The following is a 17987-nucleotide window of genomic DNA, read 5'->3' as shown; positions in this document are numbered from 1 at the left end:
TAAACACTAGACTGGGATGAGGGTTTGCAACCAACATGCACGTCCAAATCCCACAATCCCACTCACAGATCAGGGACATTCGTGACATCATAATCACTAGGCACAGTCTGCTTAAATTGCAAAAGAAATAATCATAATAGAGCTGATGCAGTGGACGGAGTAATCACTACAAGTGAATCAAAGATCGCTGGCATACATGATGCATATATACAGCAACACCCAAATGAATTTGACATTACAAACAATATGTCATACTTAAAAGTAAATGAATGTTCTCATTTTATAGCACACATTTCTGTGTGATCTGTAAACAAATTATGTCTCATTTGACCTCTTGACTTTTTACCAGAATTAATTTGTCTGAGTTACAGTAGTTCTGGACTGATTTTTGTCAAGGTCAGCAATTTTTTAATCTAATGCAACGATATTGAAACATTTTACACTATAATTCAAAAGTTTGGGGTCTGCATTTATTTGATCAAAATAAGAGTAAAAACAGTATTATTTTAAAATATCATACATTTAAATTTGCTGATTGGCTCAAGAAACATTTCGGTCGCACTTTATTTAAAGGTCCAGTTCTCCCTATTAACAAACCATTAACTACAACTTTTACCTCAATAAACTACTAATTTGCTGCTTATTAATAGTTAGTAAGGTAGTTGTTCAGTTTAGGTATTGGGTAGGATTAGGGATGTAGAATAAGGTCATGCAGAATTTGTGCTTTAGAAGTACACTGAAAAAAAATTATACTAAGTTTGTTTAAGGTAAGTGGTTGCAAACAATTTATTTTAGCTACATAAAAAAAAAAAAAAAAAAACATGTTGAAAGTTAGTCAACTAAATTTGCTTATTTAAATGTAGCTAAAATAAACTGATTGCAAACCACTTACCTTAAAAAATATATATAAAAAAATAGTAAATTCAATGAATCATTTTTTTCAGTGTACTAATAAACACTGAACACTGACTTTCTTTTCAAATGTGAAATAACATGTTATTGAGAAAGCAAATCCTAGTATAAAATTATTGGATGAATAATATTTCATTTTCAACTTTAAATGGCTCAGTTTTAAAAGAAAAGTCAGTGGCATATTTCAGTTTGTCAAATATGCAAATTTTTAATGACATAACATTACTATTCTTTATCTTCAGTCTACACACTTGCCTGACCTTATGCCTGACATACTGTATTATACAGGTGCATCTCAATGAATTAGAATGTCGTGGAAAAGTTCATTTATTTCAGTAATTCAACTCAAATTGTGAAACTCATGTATTAAATAAATTCAATGTGCACAGATTGAAGTAGTTTAAGTCTTTGGTTCTTTTAATTGTGATGATTTTGGCTCACATTTAACAAAAACCCACCAATTCACTCTCAACAAATTAGAATATGGTGACATGCCAATCAGCTAATCAACTCAAAACACCTGCAAAGGTTTCCTGAGCCTTCAAAATGGTCTCTCAGTTTGGTTCACTAAGCTACACAATCATGGGGAAGACTGCTGATCTGACAGTTGTCCAGAAGACAATCATTGACACCCTTCACAAGGAGGGTAAGCCACAAACATTCATTGCCAAAGAAGCTGGCTGTTCACAGAGTGCTGTATCCAAGCATGTTAACAGAAAGTTGAGTGGAAGGAAAAAGTGTGGAAGAAAAAGATGCACAACCAACCGAGAGAAACGCAGTCTTATGAGGATTGTCAAGCAAAATCAATTCAAGAATTTGGGTGAACTTCACAAGGAATGGACTGAGGCTGGAGTCAAGGCATCAAGAGCCACCACACACAGACGTGTCAAGGAATTTGGCTACAGTTGTCGTATTCCTCTTGTTAAGCCACTCCTGAACCACAGACAACGTCAGAGCCGTCTTACCTGGGCAAAGGAGAAGAAGAACTGGACTGTTGCTCAGTGGTCCAAAGTCCTCTTTTCAGATGAGAGCAAGTTTTGTATTTCATTTGGAAACCAAGGTCCTAGAGTCTGGAGGAAGGGTGGAGAAGCTCATAGCCCAAGTTGCTTGAAGTCCAGTGTTAAGTTTCCACAGTCTGTGATGATTTGGGGTGCAATGTCATCTGCTGGTGTTGGTCCATTGTGTTTTTTGAAAACCAAAGTCACTGCACCCGTTTACCAAGAAATTTTGGTGCACTTCATGCTTTCTTCTGCTGACCAGCTTTTTAAAGATGCTGCTTTCATTTTCCTGCAGGATTTGGCACCTGCCCACACTGCCAAAAGCACCAAAAGTTGGTTAAATGACTATGGTGTTGGTGTGCTTGACTGCCCAGCAAATTCACCAGACCTGAACCCCATAGAGAATCTATGGGTAATGTCAAGAGGAAAATGAGAAACAAGGGACCAAAAAAATGCAGATGAGCTGAAGGCCACTGTCAAAGAAACCTGGGCTTCCATACCACCTCAGCAGTTTTGAGGCAGTAATTAAAGCAAAAGGAGCAACTAACCAAGTATTGAGTACATATACAGTAAATAAACATACTTTCCAGAAGGCCAACAATTCACTAAAAATGTTTTTTTTATTGGTCTTATGAAGTATTCTAATTTGTTGAGATACTGAATTGGTGGGTTTTTGTTAAATGTGAGCCTAAATCATCACAATTAAAAGAACCAAAGACTTAAACTACTTCAGTCTGTGTGCACTGAATTTATTTAATACATGAGTTTCACAATTTGAGTTGAATTACAGAAATAAATGAACTTTTCCACGACATTCTAATTCATTGAGATGCACCTGTATATATATATATAAACTGGGAGAGAAAAGCTATAGAGCTCAAGACAAAATCCACACTGATTGAGAAAGTGACGGTGTGTCTAAACGGAGGGATGAGTGCCAAAACGGAGACCATTAAGTGGATAAGAAGCTTCTTTTTTTCCTGTTGGGATTACTCTGGCTGAGGAACCAGTGCAAGCAGGTATTAACACAGTAACACTGTGCCCTGAATGCTACCAATGTGTGTGTGTGTGTGTGTGTGTGTGCGCGTGCGTTTATCTTGCTCTGTAAATGTCATCTAATATCTACTGACACTTTTATATTTGCACCTCTCTGCATTCTGTTCTCATTGTTGTGTTTGAGCTCCATAAAATGACCCCAGATAATATTAGTTCACTTTATATGCACTACAACCACATTGCATTAGATAACAAAATATCAACGCAAGTTGCATTTACTGAGTATGTGCATATTACAACTAATTGCTGCTCAGTTAAGTATGTATTTTTAGCTCTGTTCAAAAACCCAGTGAGAAACATGAACAAAAAACTGCTCAAAGGGGTGGGTAGCAACATTATGGCACCTTTTGAGACCTCTGCAATCCCAGAATGCATTGCAATGAACTTGTGACAAAAATCTATCCAAAATGAGGAGTTGTTGAGATGACTAAAAACATTAGATCCAATTACTGATGACAATTACTGATAAAAAAAAAAAAAAAAAAAAAAGATTTTATCTAATTATCTACAACCTGAATTCCGGAAATGTTGGGATGTTTTTTAAATTTGAATAAAATGAAAACTAAAATAATTTTAAATCACATGAGCCGATATTTTATTCACAATAGAACATAGATAACATAACAAATGTTTAAACTGAGAAATTTTACAATTTTATGCACAAAATGAGCTCATTTCAAATTTGATGCCTGCTACAGGTCTCAAAATAGTTGGGACGGGGGCATGTTTACCATGGTGTAGCATCTCCTCTCCTTTTCAAAATAGTTTGAAGATGTCTGGGAGTTGAGGTTATGAGTTTCTGGAGTTTTGGTGTTGGAATTTGGTCCCATTCTTGCCTGATATAGGTTTCCAGCTGCTGAAGAGTTCGTGGTCGTCTTTGATGTATTTTTTGTTTAATGATGCGCCAAATGTTCTCTATAGGTGAAGGATCTGTACTTACTTTTTCAATTAACTAGTAAAGTAACACATTACTTTTAAATTTACAATTAAATGTCTGAGTTTTTCAAACAAGTAACCCAAGTTACTTTGTTTTCCAATTATTTTTCACTGACATCACTTCTGTCTATGTTGAAAGAAATGGGGAGTAATGCTGCCTTCACGTGCTATCGGAAATTTCCTATTTCCCACTTATTCAAGTGATTTAATGTCAGAAATAATAAAATGTAGCATCCCACTGGTTGACAATCATAAACATTCACCGCGCTATACATGCAATTCGCTGACAATTCTGGAATTTCGGTCAAATACATGCTTATTTCACTGCTTATAAAACATACAATATGCTTCGCATGATCGTTCATATCTAGCCTATAAATCCACTACTTTAGCGACAAGACAAAGGGATGTAGTTGTTGTGAGAACAGCATTGACAGCTGCAATGGTTGTTTCCTCCACCATGTTTAAAGTTTATGACCCGCCCAACTCGGAAACTCGGGTATCAAAATTATTTCCGAATTATATCTCGACTTGAGAGGCCGTTCACGTCCAATTTCCGATTTGGAAACTCGTATTTACAATAATTCTGATAGCACGTGAAGGCAGCGTAAGTGCAGAGGCAGAGGTGCTTCCTTCAGCCTGAGGCTTATTAATTTCACTTTCGGTGTGAACGTGTCTTTACAGTTACCAAATATTTTACTTTTGAGATTTTTGTTTTAAAAAAAAACACAAATGAACAAGCTCAGCCAAGGTGAAAAAAATAAAATAAAATAAAAGAACGCAAAACTAATGCAATTCATTACGTTCCATAAAAAAGTAACCAAGTAATGCAATTATGTACTTTTTTGGAGTAATACAGTATTGCAACACATTACTTTTAGAAGTAAATTTCCCCAACACTGCTAATAACCGTTAGCATGCCCATTAATGTAAAATAGAGCTGCACAGTTAGTGCATGTGGCCTTGTGATCCATACCGATGGGTTACTGAGGCATTTTTTGACTCTAATGCCTTAGTAATAAATGTCATGTAACCAATTACACTAGACTAGAGTAAGGTGTCAAGGTGAAGCTTGTTATGGCTCCATTAGCCCCTGCTGGTACATGTTGTAACTACACCATCTGACCATATAACATATCTTTCTTCATGGACAGCCATTCAAAAATTACCTATTTATTTATTTATTTATTCTTTATTTTATAAGGAACATGTATCACTAATATTTAATTATATTAAAAATAATAAATACAATTTATTGTAAATTCAATGTAAATATAAATTTTATACTATACTTAATATTATTATTTTACATGTAATGTGTAATATATTTTACCTGAGTTTTATGTCACAATTCAATGGCTAATGTCATCACAATAATGTAGGGTAACACTTTGTTTTAGAGTCTCTTAACTAGTTGCTTATTAGCATGCATAATAATATGATATTAGCCATTCATTAGTACTAATTAAGCACATATTAATGCCTTATTCTACATGACTTTATTCTACATCCCTAATCCTACCCAATACCTAAACTTAACAACTACCTTACCAACTATTAATAAGCAGCAAATGAGGAATTTATTGAGGGAAAAGCTATAGTTAATAGCGAATAAGTGTTCCCTATTCTAAAGTGTTTCCGAATGCAGATATACTGTAGTATCTAATGCAGTTCATAGTTTATGTGTAGTGTCCAGATAGTTTAGTTCAGATAGTAAATGATTTACATCTATTTGTGTTTCATAGATAGATTGTATATGTTCTTTCAAGGCAGTATGTAATTGTTTATGATAACTTGCGTCCCATCCTTATGAAGGTATTTTAACTTCCACACACTGCATTTCAGTTGTGCTCTGTGATCCATCATCTTAATAGGAAATCTGCGAGAGCTGAGACTATTGCTGAAAACACTGAGACTTAGAAACAAACTCACTTTTATATGAACTCTGTCCACACACACTGCGCCTCTTCACACCCCACACACAGATAGACTGTAAAAACAGCACAGTATTTTTGGTCTGGCAGTTTGTCATGCGATTCGGAAGTATGGGCCATGTGGGTTAAGCAGCACAGAGAGGGCCTTGCTCCATCCGGAGAGCTCCTCTCTTGCGTTGAGCGGCACTGAGGGCAGGGGTGAACCTGGTCAAGGGCTCTTTTATTCCCAGGCACTGGAAGACTCTTGTCCGTGCGCTGTGCGTTCCTGGCTCTGTGACTTGGGAGCACTCGTCAATGTATAGTATTGCTGTGTGTGCCAGCGGGCCCAGAGGAGAAGGTGAAATAGGCAGCTTGCGAAAAACCTCAAAGTTTGTTCACAGACAGGCCTGCCGAAAAAGATTCCGCATTGGCGACCATATGTAATTAGCTGTTTTAGGTAGGTAGCTATAAAACTACATTTTGTTCCTGCTGTTTAATTTCTTTTTCTGTAGCGTGGAGTAGAAGATTCTATCACGCTTGCTCAGCGCCCACTAACAGACTGCTGTCTGCTCGTGTCTGCCTCCTCAGCTCTGCTCCAAAACCCAGTGAGCTGCCTACCAAGACAGCTCAGACATCATATAGGTGTGCTTTTGACCCTAAACCTGTCTAAATGTCCAAAACATACTAAATTTGAGCTAGATTTTTCATGCATCCTTCATGGAGAATTTAATCCAGGCCGGGTGTCAAATTTAGGTTATAAAAACATTGTGGGGACATCACATTTAAATGTTTCTAAATGTTGAAAAGTCCAGTTTTCTTGTTGTGATTATAATGTTATTTAAAGGTTACAAAACCATTTCTTAGAACATTCATCAAGTTAAAAATATCATCAAAGAATGTTGATCTCAGAATATTTTCTCTCAACAATGAGAATATACATCAACTTTTAATCATAAAGTTATAAAAACATTCCATAAATATTTTCAGTAATGTTTTGTCCCAACATATGACTTATAAAAAAAAAATATTAATGAAAGTTGTGAGAACGTTCGCTGTTAGCTGGGAGCATTGCTGTGAGCTCAGTGTGGGAAATATATTGTGACGGGAGGAGCCAACGACAAGACACAGTGGGTGTGGCGTCAGGCTCGGAGAGGCTTTTATTAAACAAAAACAATAAAATAAAGTGTCCAAGGGGAAAAAGTGTCCAAAAGAAACAGGGGGTCTGGTGTCCTCGTCGTGCTGCGGGGCTTGTGAAGGAGGGCAGGTAAGGGGCGGAGCACGGCGGCCGCACGCGCTCCCGCTCGGGTCCGGGGCGCAAGGGGCGGCGGCTTCTTTCTAGTGGCGCCTCTTCCTCTTCTTCCGCGGAGTCCGGCGGGACTTGTACGGCCCGGCATCCTGGCCCGACGACCGTCCACGGGTGCGGCTTCTTCCGGACTGCGGGTTCGGCGGCTCACGTCTCCGGTGGCGCGGAAGTCCTTCTACGCTCCCTTCCTGGACCCACGAGGACACCAGCGTGCATGCACGGGGGAAGAGACCGGTCTCTCGAGGAGAGGCGCGCTTGGCATTTAAACAGCGGCGGTGATGAGGCTTCATTCAGTTCAGCTGTGCCTCATCACACGCCGCCAGCCCTCGCTGTTTCCATGCCCCTCCTCTCTCACACACCCACTCCCGTCGGGAGCCTGGTGAAGGGCGGCGAATAAGGGACGGGGTGGTGATGACAATAAGGGGAGGGCAACCGACTCCTCACAATATATATGTGTGTGTATGTATATATGTATGTATATATATATATATGTTTGTATGTGTGTGTGTATATATATATATATATATATATATATATATATATATACAGGTGCATCTCAATAAATTAGAATGTCGTGAAAAAAAAAAAAAATTCTTGTAAGTTATTTCAAAAAGTGAAACTTTCATATATTTTAGATTCATTGCATGTAAAGTAAAACATTTCAAAAGTTTTTTTTTTGTTTTAATTCTGATGATTAGAGCTTATAGCTCATGAAAGTCAAAAATCAATTTGAGTTTCGATAAATGACCATCCCTACAGTATAAATTCCGGGTATCTCTTGTTCTTTGAAACCACAATAATGGAGAAGACTGCTGACTTGGCATTGATCCAGAAGACTAACATTGACGCCCTCCACAAAGAGGGTAAGTCACAGAGGGTCATTACTGAAAGGAGTGGCTGTTTACAGAGTGCTGTATCAAAGCATATTAAATGCAAAGTTGACTGGAAGGAAGAATTTGGGTAGGAAAAGGTGCACAAGCAACAGGGATGACTGCAAGCTTGAATACTGTCAAGCAAAGCTGATTCAAACACTTGTGAGAGCTTCACAAGGAGTGAACTGAAGCTGGAGTCAGTGCATCAAGAGTCACCGCGCTCAGACGTCTTCAGGAAAAGGGCTACCAAGCCACTTCTGAAGCAGAGACAACGTCAGGAGCGTCTTACCTGGGCTGTGGAGAAAAAGAACTGGACTGTTGCTCAATGGTCCAAAGTCCTCTTTTCAGATTAAAGTAAATTTTGCATTTAATTTGGAAATCAAGGTCCCAGAGTCTGGAGGAAGAGTGGAGAGGCACAGAATCCATGTTGCTTGAAGTCCAATGTGAAGTTTCCACAGTCTGTGATGATTTGGGCTGCCATGTCATCTGCTGGTGTTGGTCCACTGTGTTTTCTGAAGTCCACAGTCAATGCAGCTATCTACCAGGAAATTTTAGAGCACTTCATGCTTCCTTCTGCTGACAAGCTTTATGGAGATGCTGATTTCATTTTTCCAGCAGGACTTGGCACCTGCCCACACTGCCAAAGGTACCAAAAGCTGGTTCAATGACCATGGTTTTGGTGTGCTTGACTGGCCAGCAAACTCGCCTGACCTGAACCCCATAGAGAATCTGTGGGGTATTGTCAAGAGAAAGATGAGAAACACCAGCCACAACAATGCAGATGAGCTGAAGGCCACTGTCAAAGAAACCTGGGCTTCCATACCACCTCAGCAGTGCCACAAACTGATCACCTCCATGCCACGCCGAATCGAGGCAGTAATTAAAGCAAAAGGAGCCCCTACCAAGTATTGAGTACATATACAGTAAATGAACAATCTTTCCAGAAGGCCAACAATTCACTAAAAATGTTTATTTTTTATTTTTTTTATTGGTCTTATGAAGTATTCTAATTTGTTGAGATAGTGAATTGGTGGGTTTTTGTTAAATGTGAGCCTAAATAATCACAATTAAAAGAACCAAAGACTTAAACTACTTCAGTCTGTGTGCATTGAATTTATTTAATACACAAGTTTCACAATTTGAGTTAAATTACTGAAATAAATGAACTTTTCCACGACATTCTAATTTATTGAGATGCACCTGCATCTGTGTGTACTGTGTATATTTATTATGTATAGGGGTACTTGACAAATAAAAATTGGACATTCAAATACCATGAGAGAGGGTTTTTTTTTTTTTTTTTTTTACATTTTTCCGTCTCACCATAGGACACATTGATACATCAACTACCCATATATTCAGACCCCCTTACATTTTTCACTCTTTGTTATATTGCAGCCATTTGCTAATTTCCTCATTAATATACACACAGCACCCCATATTGACATAAAAACACAGAATTGTTGACATTTTTGCAGATTTATTAAAAAAGAAAAACTGAAATATCACATGGTCCTAAGTATTCAGACCCTTTGCTCAGTATTTAGTAGAAGCACCCTTTTGATCTAATACAGCCATGAGTCTTTTTGGAAAAGATGCAACAAGTTTTTCACACCTGGATTTGGGGATCCTCTGCCATTCCTCCTTGCAGATCCTCTCCAGTTCTGTCAGGTTGGATGGTAAACGTTGGTGGACAGCCATTTTTAAGTCTCTCCAGAGATGCTCGATTGGGTTTAAGTCAGGGCTCTGGCTGGGCCATTCAAGAACAGTCACGGAGTTGTTGTGAAGACACTCCTTTGTTATTTTAGCTGTGTGCTTAGGGTCATTGTCTTGTTGGAAGGTAAACCTTCGGCCCAGTCTGAGGTCCTGAGCACTCTGGAGAAGGTTTTCATCCAGGATATCCCTGTACTTGGCCGCATTCATCTTTCCCTCGATTGCAACCAGTCGTCCTGTCCCTGCAGCTGAAAAACACCCCCACAGCATGATGCTGCCACCACCATGCTTCACTGTTGGGACTGTATTGGACAGGTGATGAGCAGTGCCTGGTTTTCTCCACACATACCGCTTAGAATTAAGGCCAAAAAGTTCTATCTTCGTCTCATCAGACCAGATAATCTTATTTCTCACCATCTTGGAGTCCTTCAGATGTTTTTTAGCAAACTTCATGCGGGCTTTCATGTGTCTTGCACTGAGGAGAGGTTTCCGTCGGGCCACTCTGCCATGAAGCCCCGACTGGTGGAGGGCTGCAGTGATGGTTGACTTTCTACAACTTTCTCCCATCTCCCGACTGCATCTCTGGAGCTCAGCCACAGTGATCTTTGGGTTCTTCTTTACCTCTCTCACCAAGGCTCTTCCCTTGGCCAGATCTGTGCCTTGCCACAATTCTGTCTCTTGAGCTCTTCAGGCAGTTCCTTTGACCTCATGATTCTCATTTGCTCTGACATGCACTGTGAGCTGTAAGGTCTTATATAGACAGGTGTGTGGCTTTCCTAATCAAGTCCAATCAGAATAATCAAACACAGCTGGACTCAAATGAAGGTGTAGAACCATCTCAAGGATGATCAGAAGAAATGGACAGCACCTGAGTTAAATATATGAGTGTCACAGCAAAGGGTCTGAATACTTAGGACCATGTGATATTTCAGTTTTTCTTTTTTAATAAATCTGCAAAAATGTCAACAATTCTGTGTTTTTCTGTCACTATGGGGTGCTGTGTGTACATTAATGAGGAAAAAAATAAATGAACCTAAATGATTTTAGCAAATGGCTGCAATATAACAAAGAGTGAAAAATTTAAGGGGGTCTGAATACTTTCCGTACCCACTGTAAATACATACACATACAGTGTATTTTTGAAAATATTTACATGTATTTACGTGTCTATATTTATATTCATATAATTCATATTATATATAAACATTTAATATATGAACATAACATATTTTTTTCTGAAATGTATACATGCATGTGTGTGTATTTATATATACATAATAAATATACACAGTACAAACACATATATTATGTAAGCAAAACCTTTTGGTAACACTTTAGAATAGGGAACACTTATTCGCTATTAACTATGACTTTTCCCTCAATGAATTCCTAATTTGCTGCTTATTACTAGTTAGCAAAGTAGGGGTTAAGTTTAGGTATTGGGTAGGATTAGGGATGTAGAATAAGGTCATGTAGAATAAGGCATTAATATGTGGTTAATTAGTACTAATAAATGGCTAATATTGTAGTAATATGCATGCTAATAAGCAACTAGCTAAGGAACCCTAAAATAAAGTGTTACCAAACTTTTATTTTGGATGCGATTAATCACGATTAATTGTTTGACAGAACTTTATATATATATACACACACACTCATATATATATATCTTTATATATATATATATATATATATTTTAGGGGTGTCAACTGCGTTAGCGCATGCGAATAATCAAAAATTTTAAAGCGTTAATATTTTTTTAACGCAAATGAATCGTTTGATAACTTCTTCCCATCATCGCAGCGCGGAAGGTCATCTATAATTGAGTGATGAGGGTACAGCGAACCAGTGTTGCCAGGGTAGAGGCAAAAGTGGGCTATTTTGAAAATGCAGTCGCGGGAAAAATTACAGGGCCGTGGGTTGCGTTTTTTTTAGGCTACTTTTATAATGTACCATGGTGTATATAGACAAATAAAAATTAAAATAGATCCTTTTACTAATGTGTATTATACTTGGAATGTATACCTGGCAACTTAAGAACAGAGAGGCGGTTGTAACATCACAAACAACGTGAGTTTCAGCAGAGCATACATGTTAAGGCTGTTACACAGCAGAAATAAACATGACAACAGCCACTATAGATTATATAAGATAATAAACACACGATTATGATAGGATATGGTTTGTATGTGATTTTCTGGAGAGGAATGTGTACATCTGAAATGCTAATTTGTGCAGCGATATAAAAGGCTATATATATCATATTTTAACGACAGTAAACGACCAAATTCCAAATGTGATCGCAAAAGGAAGTTATTACAAACACTTGATGGTGGTTTCTGAGTAAAAGTGTACTATTTATCTCATAAATTACCTTGTGTAGCATGATGCTAATGTTAGCTATAATGCAGCTGCAGAACAGGTCCAATTCTTCTTCATAATGCATTTTGTCATAATACTTCATGTAAGTCACAAGAAAATGATTTGTTGTATTTATTTAGAAATACTTTTGATAATAGTTGGGTAAATGTATACTGGGATTGAAGCGATGTGGCTTGGTAAACGTTTTATTGACAGTATAAAGACTGATAATGGCTGAATAAAAACAAAAGAATAATGATAAAAGGATAATAAGGACTATGTCTCATACCTGGCGGAAGTGTGAAAGGTTATGTTTCCTTAAACTAGTTTGTCATGCAGTTCTTTATTTCAACACATTTACAGGTAAATCCTGGTATTTTAAATTTGTGATTAATCATGATTAATCACAGTCCATGATTGTGATTAACGCAATTAAATGTTTTAATCGATTGACAGCACTAATATATATATATATGTATATTTATTTATTTTTAATTTTTTTCCATTGTCCCAATTCTGAGTTTCTCACAACTCAACACAATTGGGAGATGTTAATACAAAATTCTGAGGAAAAAGTCAGAAATGCAAGATGAAAAGTCTTAATTACTTTATTTTTGTATTACTTTTTTTTTAGTATTATGTATTTCATGGCAGGAACAAGCTTCCATAAACACGTATTTAAGGTGTAAGGAATCTATTTAATTCTCTTTACTTCTTGGTTACATCGCATGATGTTTTTGAGTCATGATATTGAAACATGAAAACAAAGAGTTCATTTTTAAGAACTTTCCATCTGTTTTTCGAACTGGATGTTCCTTTTTCTTTATTGTATGCACTTTTATTTGTCAGTGACCCATCTCTTCTCATGACTAGTGCTGTTTTGTCTGGTTGCTGCCTATGTAGACAGCAAGGCAGCTCGCTAGGTTTTGGAAAGCAGCTCTTGTTCCCCTCTTGTGGTTTTGGTTAATGCAGTGGAAAGCAGTGGGGAGTTACTCGGCCGTAAAGATGAGACTCAACCAACCCTGAGAGCCTCAGAGGTGAAGAGTCCACCACGCCAGAAGATGTTTGTTACTCCTGTATGGAAGTCGAGCAATATGGGTCGTGTCATGGTCTTCAGCAGCTAAAGAAAATATCCCACAATGCTCCTTTTTCACACACATGGTAAGGATTTTAGACAATCAAAACAAACCCTGTTAACTACTGTGGTCCTCGGAAAAATCCGAAGGATTCTCGTGCGGTGTGCGGAGATGTGTAAGCGCGCGTACGCTTGTGTGTTTTTCAGCAAGACAGGTCTGCATTAGACGCTAATGACAGTAATCATATGGGTTTACCGTGCGTGGCGGTGCTGTCTGCCTCCCGAGTCTTTGCCAGCCCTTAATCAAGCGATCTGTCTCTAAACTAGCATCTCATGCCCTGTGTCCACTCTAGTTATATAGCGCTCACAGCAGGCAGCGGGTAGGCACGGCTTCAGTCAGTGCTTCTCGTTTTCTGCCCAGAGAAAGACATGGAAGCCAAATGAGGTTATTCATTTTCTGGCCTGCTGTCATTCTTAAATGGCCTATAATCAGCAGTTTCCTTCTAACTGATTGGAGGAGACAGAGCAGGCTGGCTACAGCGTACGGTTAGGTTTTGGACGCCCTTACATCCTCTTTTATGCCAACTAGAAAATCATGATTAGAAAATGGCACAATGGCAAGAAACTTTAGCTTTTCCCGTGAATGTCATTCAAAGGTGACTAAATGCCTAAAGGAGAACATGACAAATGCCGAAAGGGCTCTCTTTATGGGTCAACTCTGGCAAACTAACTGAGATTGCCACAGTTTCTAAAAGAAATCTGAGTGGTTTGCTGCCAAAACCAGCTTCAGTAGATTTTTGAGTTTGCTCAACTTATTTTTGTGGGAGATTCTCAAATTTTTGTTGTATAAACTTAAAACGACAAGTTGAGAAAACTCAAAAATCTGCTGAAGCTTGTTGCCTTAAAATATTAAGTTGGCTCAACCAATTTTTTTTTTCTTTTCTTTTTTTTAAGTGTATAAAAAAAAAGCAAAGAGAAAGAAAACATATTCTGTTTTTATTTTTTTTTTATCAACATCACAAAATGCATTAACATTACATTACACCAGGGTTTCCCAAACTGGGCTTAATGTAAGAACTGCAGGGTTTTTCTGAGTTGATAAAAAGCTAACAATTAATTCAGTCATAAAAATGTAAAATAAAAAATGTAATGCTAAAATGTATTTTATTTGTTTACCTGCATGCCGATGTCACCATTAACCGACATAAGATAACTGTAAACATGCGAATGTGTTGTTGAATTATTTGAAATATTAACTTAGATATATTTCAAGTAAATGTTTCATGTCAAAGGGGTTTGGGTTGACAAAAAAACAAACAAACAAACAAAAAAAACATTATATGAACAAACATTAATAAACATGAAAACAGCAATGACATTAAACATCCAAAGTCTTCCAGGTTTGACTTATTTTTTTTCCCAGACTTTCAGAATCAGCAGTTACTGCAGGTCACTATTTCATACATGGTATTGGGAGGTGCTTTTTTCAGAATTGGTTTCAGAAGCATGGTTTGCAGATTTATTTACATAACATTTGTGAATATAGTGCAAGCTAAATGGTATGACACAGTAGAATTTAGGAAGACAATTAAAAAGAGTTTACTGCTGTTGTTTGAATCATATGTAACCATCATCATCATCATGCAATCCATAAAAAGTACCAGTAATACTTTAATTACAAGTACTTACATTTTTGGAATTTAATTGTGTAATCCAGATCATATGTAAACTGTTACTACCCAGAGCTAGTGATTGCTGGCTGTACATTATGTGTTTGCAAAGATGTTCTGAGGGGTTGTTAGCATGTTGCTATACAGTTGCTAGGGTGTTCTGGATGGTTTCTAGGCCAAGTCAAAAGAGCCCACCCCCAATTCTGTTGTCTAGATATGGCTCAGCTTCTTTTCAGTGTAAAAGCACAGTCATATTAATAAAATGAATGAAATTAAATTTTACCAGCAAAAAAGTTCACTGTCCACTCACGATTTCAAACCAAGTAGCTTTCTGTTGGTCAACGAAGAGAATTTGAATGAAAATCTTGATCCGATACAAAATCTGTGGAACTTTTTTGCCCTCATGCGAAAATTTCGATTGCATGGATTCCTACTGAAATGACCGCCTATGGTGACAACATGAAAAAACAAACAAACAAACAAAAAACCTGCATTAACTTGTGTTAAGCTGCAACATGAATATATATATATATATTTGTTTTTGCATTATTCTAGAAAATCACTATCTAAACAGGTTCTTCTCTTTTTACTTTCTTTGCATTACTCTTTCCAAATGCATGACATTGCATGACAAAAAATGTCATTTGACAACATCAAAGTCATGTATTAACTTGAGTTCAAGTGCAGCTTTATGCCATCACAATGGTGAATATAGTAAGATAGATCACATGACAGCAATAAAAGGTAAGTAAAATCTGAACATGAATACATTAAACCAAAAAATACATCAAATTCACTGAAATCTGTAGTAACTTCTGTTAAAGTGCAGCATGAATCTTCATTATGGAAAACACTCCTGTTACTAACACAACCTCAGTTCCCTGTGATAAGGGAACAAGCATTGCGTCGAGGACACATTATGTGAATCTTCTGTTTACTCTGTTACTGAAGCTTAATTTGTTCATGTTTGTGTAGTTGCAAACACCAATGGCGCCTTTCTCGCATGACCAACGCTAAAGCCAATAGAAGGGCAGTCTTAAGCGACGTTGGCTGCAGTTCGGCCAAATGGAGCGACTCAAAGGAAGGGCCCTGTAGGGCCGAATAGTCCCTTAGGTGAGACTGGTGAGTCGAGGAATGCCATATTCTCAGCATCCCTGATCTCAGTAAAGTTAAGCCAAAGGTGGCGCTTCGGAGCCAACCACTCTAAGCTGAAATTCTCTACTGCCTTTGAGAGAACCTGGATCAGCTCGCTGTCCACTCTTGGCTGGGCAGACTGTGAAAGAGGGAGAGAAAGACATGGAGTCGTCAACGGCAGTCTCCTCCTCAGAAATGCAGAAGGAAACTACGCCGCTCACAGCCGATGAGGAGTGTTGATCCTCCTGTGAGAAGCACACCGGCGAGACGAGGAGCACTCGTTGTGCCCATCTGCATTGTGCCTTCCTCTGCCTGAGCTTTTCTATGGAGGCGAGCAGCAGGCTGAGCTTTTTCTTCTTCCTTCTTCAGCTTCTTGCAGAGTCAACGAAGAGATGGTCTCATCACTGAAGGAGAAAATTCTGATGAAATGGAGCTCAGAGCTGACTTATATGGAGGTCAGCTTTGCCCTTTCTGGCAGGCTAGAGCACCATTGGTTTGTGCAGCTACACAAACATGAACAAATGAGCAACAGAGCAAACAGGACTTTCACATAATGCATCCTCGACGCTACGGAAGACACTGTTTGATAGGGAACCACTGAATTTCTGAACATGTTGTTCTTTGTTTCTTTCTTTGCATGGCTCTTTCCAACTACATGCCACAGTTTGTGCTGTCACAATGGTGAATATGGTAAGAAAGATCATGTGACCAGAATAAACAGTGCTTGAAGTGGGCTGAAATGCACTAGTACACAGTGTGTGGAAGAATAGTAAGTTTGAGTCATTAAGTAAATATAACAGTAACTAAGCATACTTTAATCATCCAACAAAAAGAACAGTTTAATCAAAGCAATGATGGAACACAGCTGGGATTTGAGCGTTGGAAACAAAAACTCAACCGTGTTATCTAAAAATTGGGTACCTTGTTAAATCGAAACCACACTATAAAATCTCTGCTTTGCGACGCTTTTTCCATGGCTTCCACCATATAATTCAAAATGCAATAATCAGTAAGTAAACACTAGCCGTTTATGATTGTTGCAATATAAATCTCTAGCCATGGGCTGTGCTTCTTGAGATTTAGTTTATAAGGCTGAGATTAGGGTTTCACTAGGGCAGCTTTCAACATTTGCTGCTTTTTTTTTTTTTTTGGTGGCTTAATTGCCAGAGAAGCAACTGGAGCCATTAGTTACTTAGATTTAGATTTAATTACTACTAATTGGGCTCTTACATGAAGGGCTGTGCCTTGTAGCAGGGGGACATGAGAGCGGGTCGTCTCTGATTGATGCATTGTATTCAGAGGAACGCGGGTTTAATAGGACACATTTTAGAGAGGAAAGTGGAAAGCACACTCAAAATGATTGGATAAAAGCAGCCCTTTGAAGTGAACTCAAACCGGTCGCAAATACGTTCCCTGGTCATAATTGTCACTATAGACAGCGGAACCTGTCATTATAGCACACAATATAACCTGTCATTGCTGTCAGCATGCCTATTCCATCTGAAACACACACACATTTATACCAGGCCAAACAGTGTCTGTAGCAAAACATCCAAAAATGATTATACACTTGAACACAGGCCAAAATGCAATGGAAGCGTAAAATAGCGTGCCATATTTTCCTGATGGTGTGTTTTATTAAGTGTTAAAAAACATTTAATGGGGCCAAATTTTGAATATTAAGTTGAACATTAGGGCCTATTCCTTAGTACACACCAAAAAGTAACCAAAAAGTATTTGAACACATATTTGAACCCATTTTTTAATGAATGTCTTGAAACTTTTTTTTTTTTTTTTTTTCTTTTTTTTCTAGTGGGCAAAAGTACTGTGTTGTTTGACGTCTGTCAAATGTTAATGGGAATGCTCATGGTTAATGTGATAATTGTGATGAATTGCACCTGTGTGAACTTTATCTTGACAAATCAACTTGAAACCATTTGATTAAATGTCATTGCAAAGATTTCTGAGAACAATGCTAACATTATTTGTTTGCATATGCATTTTTTTTTTAAATCTAATGCAATAAAATTATAGTTTTTATTTT

Source organism: Onychostoma macrolepis, chromosome 19 (genome assembly GCF_012432095.1).
Source record: "Onychostoma macrolepis isolate SWU-2019 chromosome 19, ASM1243209v1, whole genome shotgun sequence".
NCBI lineage: Eukaryota > Metazoa > Chordata > Actinopteri > Cypriniformes > Cyprinidae > Onychostoma > Onychostoma macrolepis.
This window is presented reverse-complemented; position numbering follows the sequence as displayed.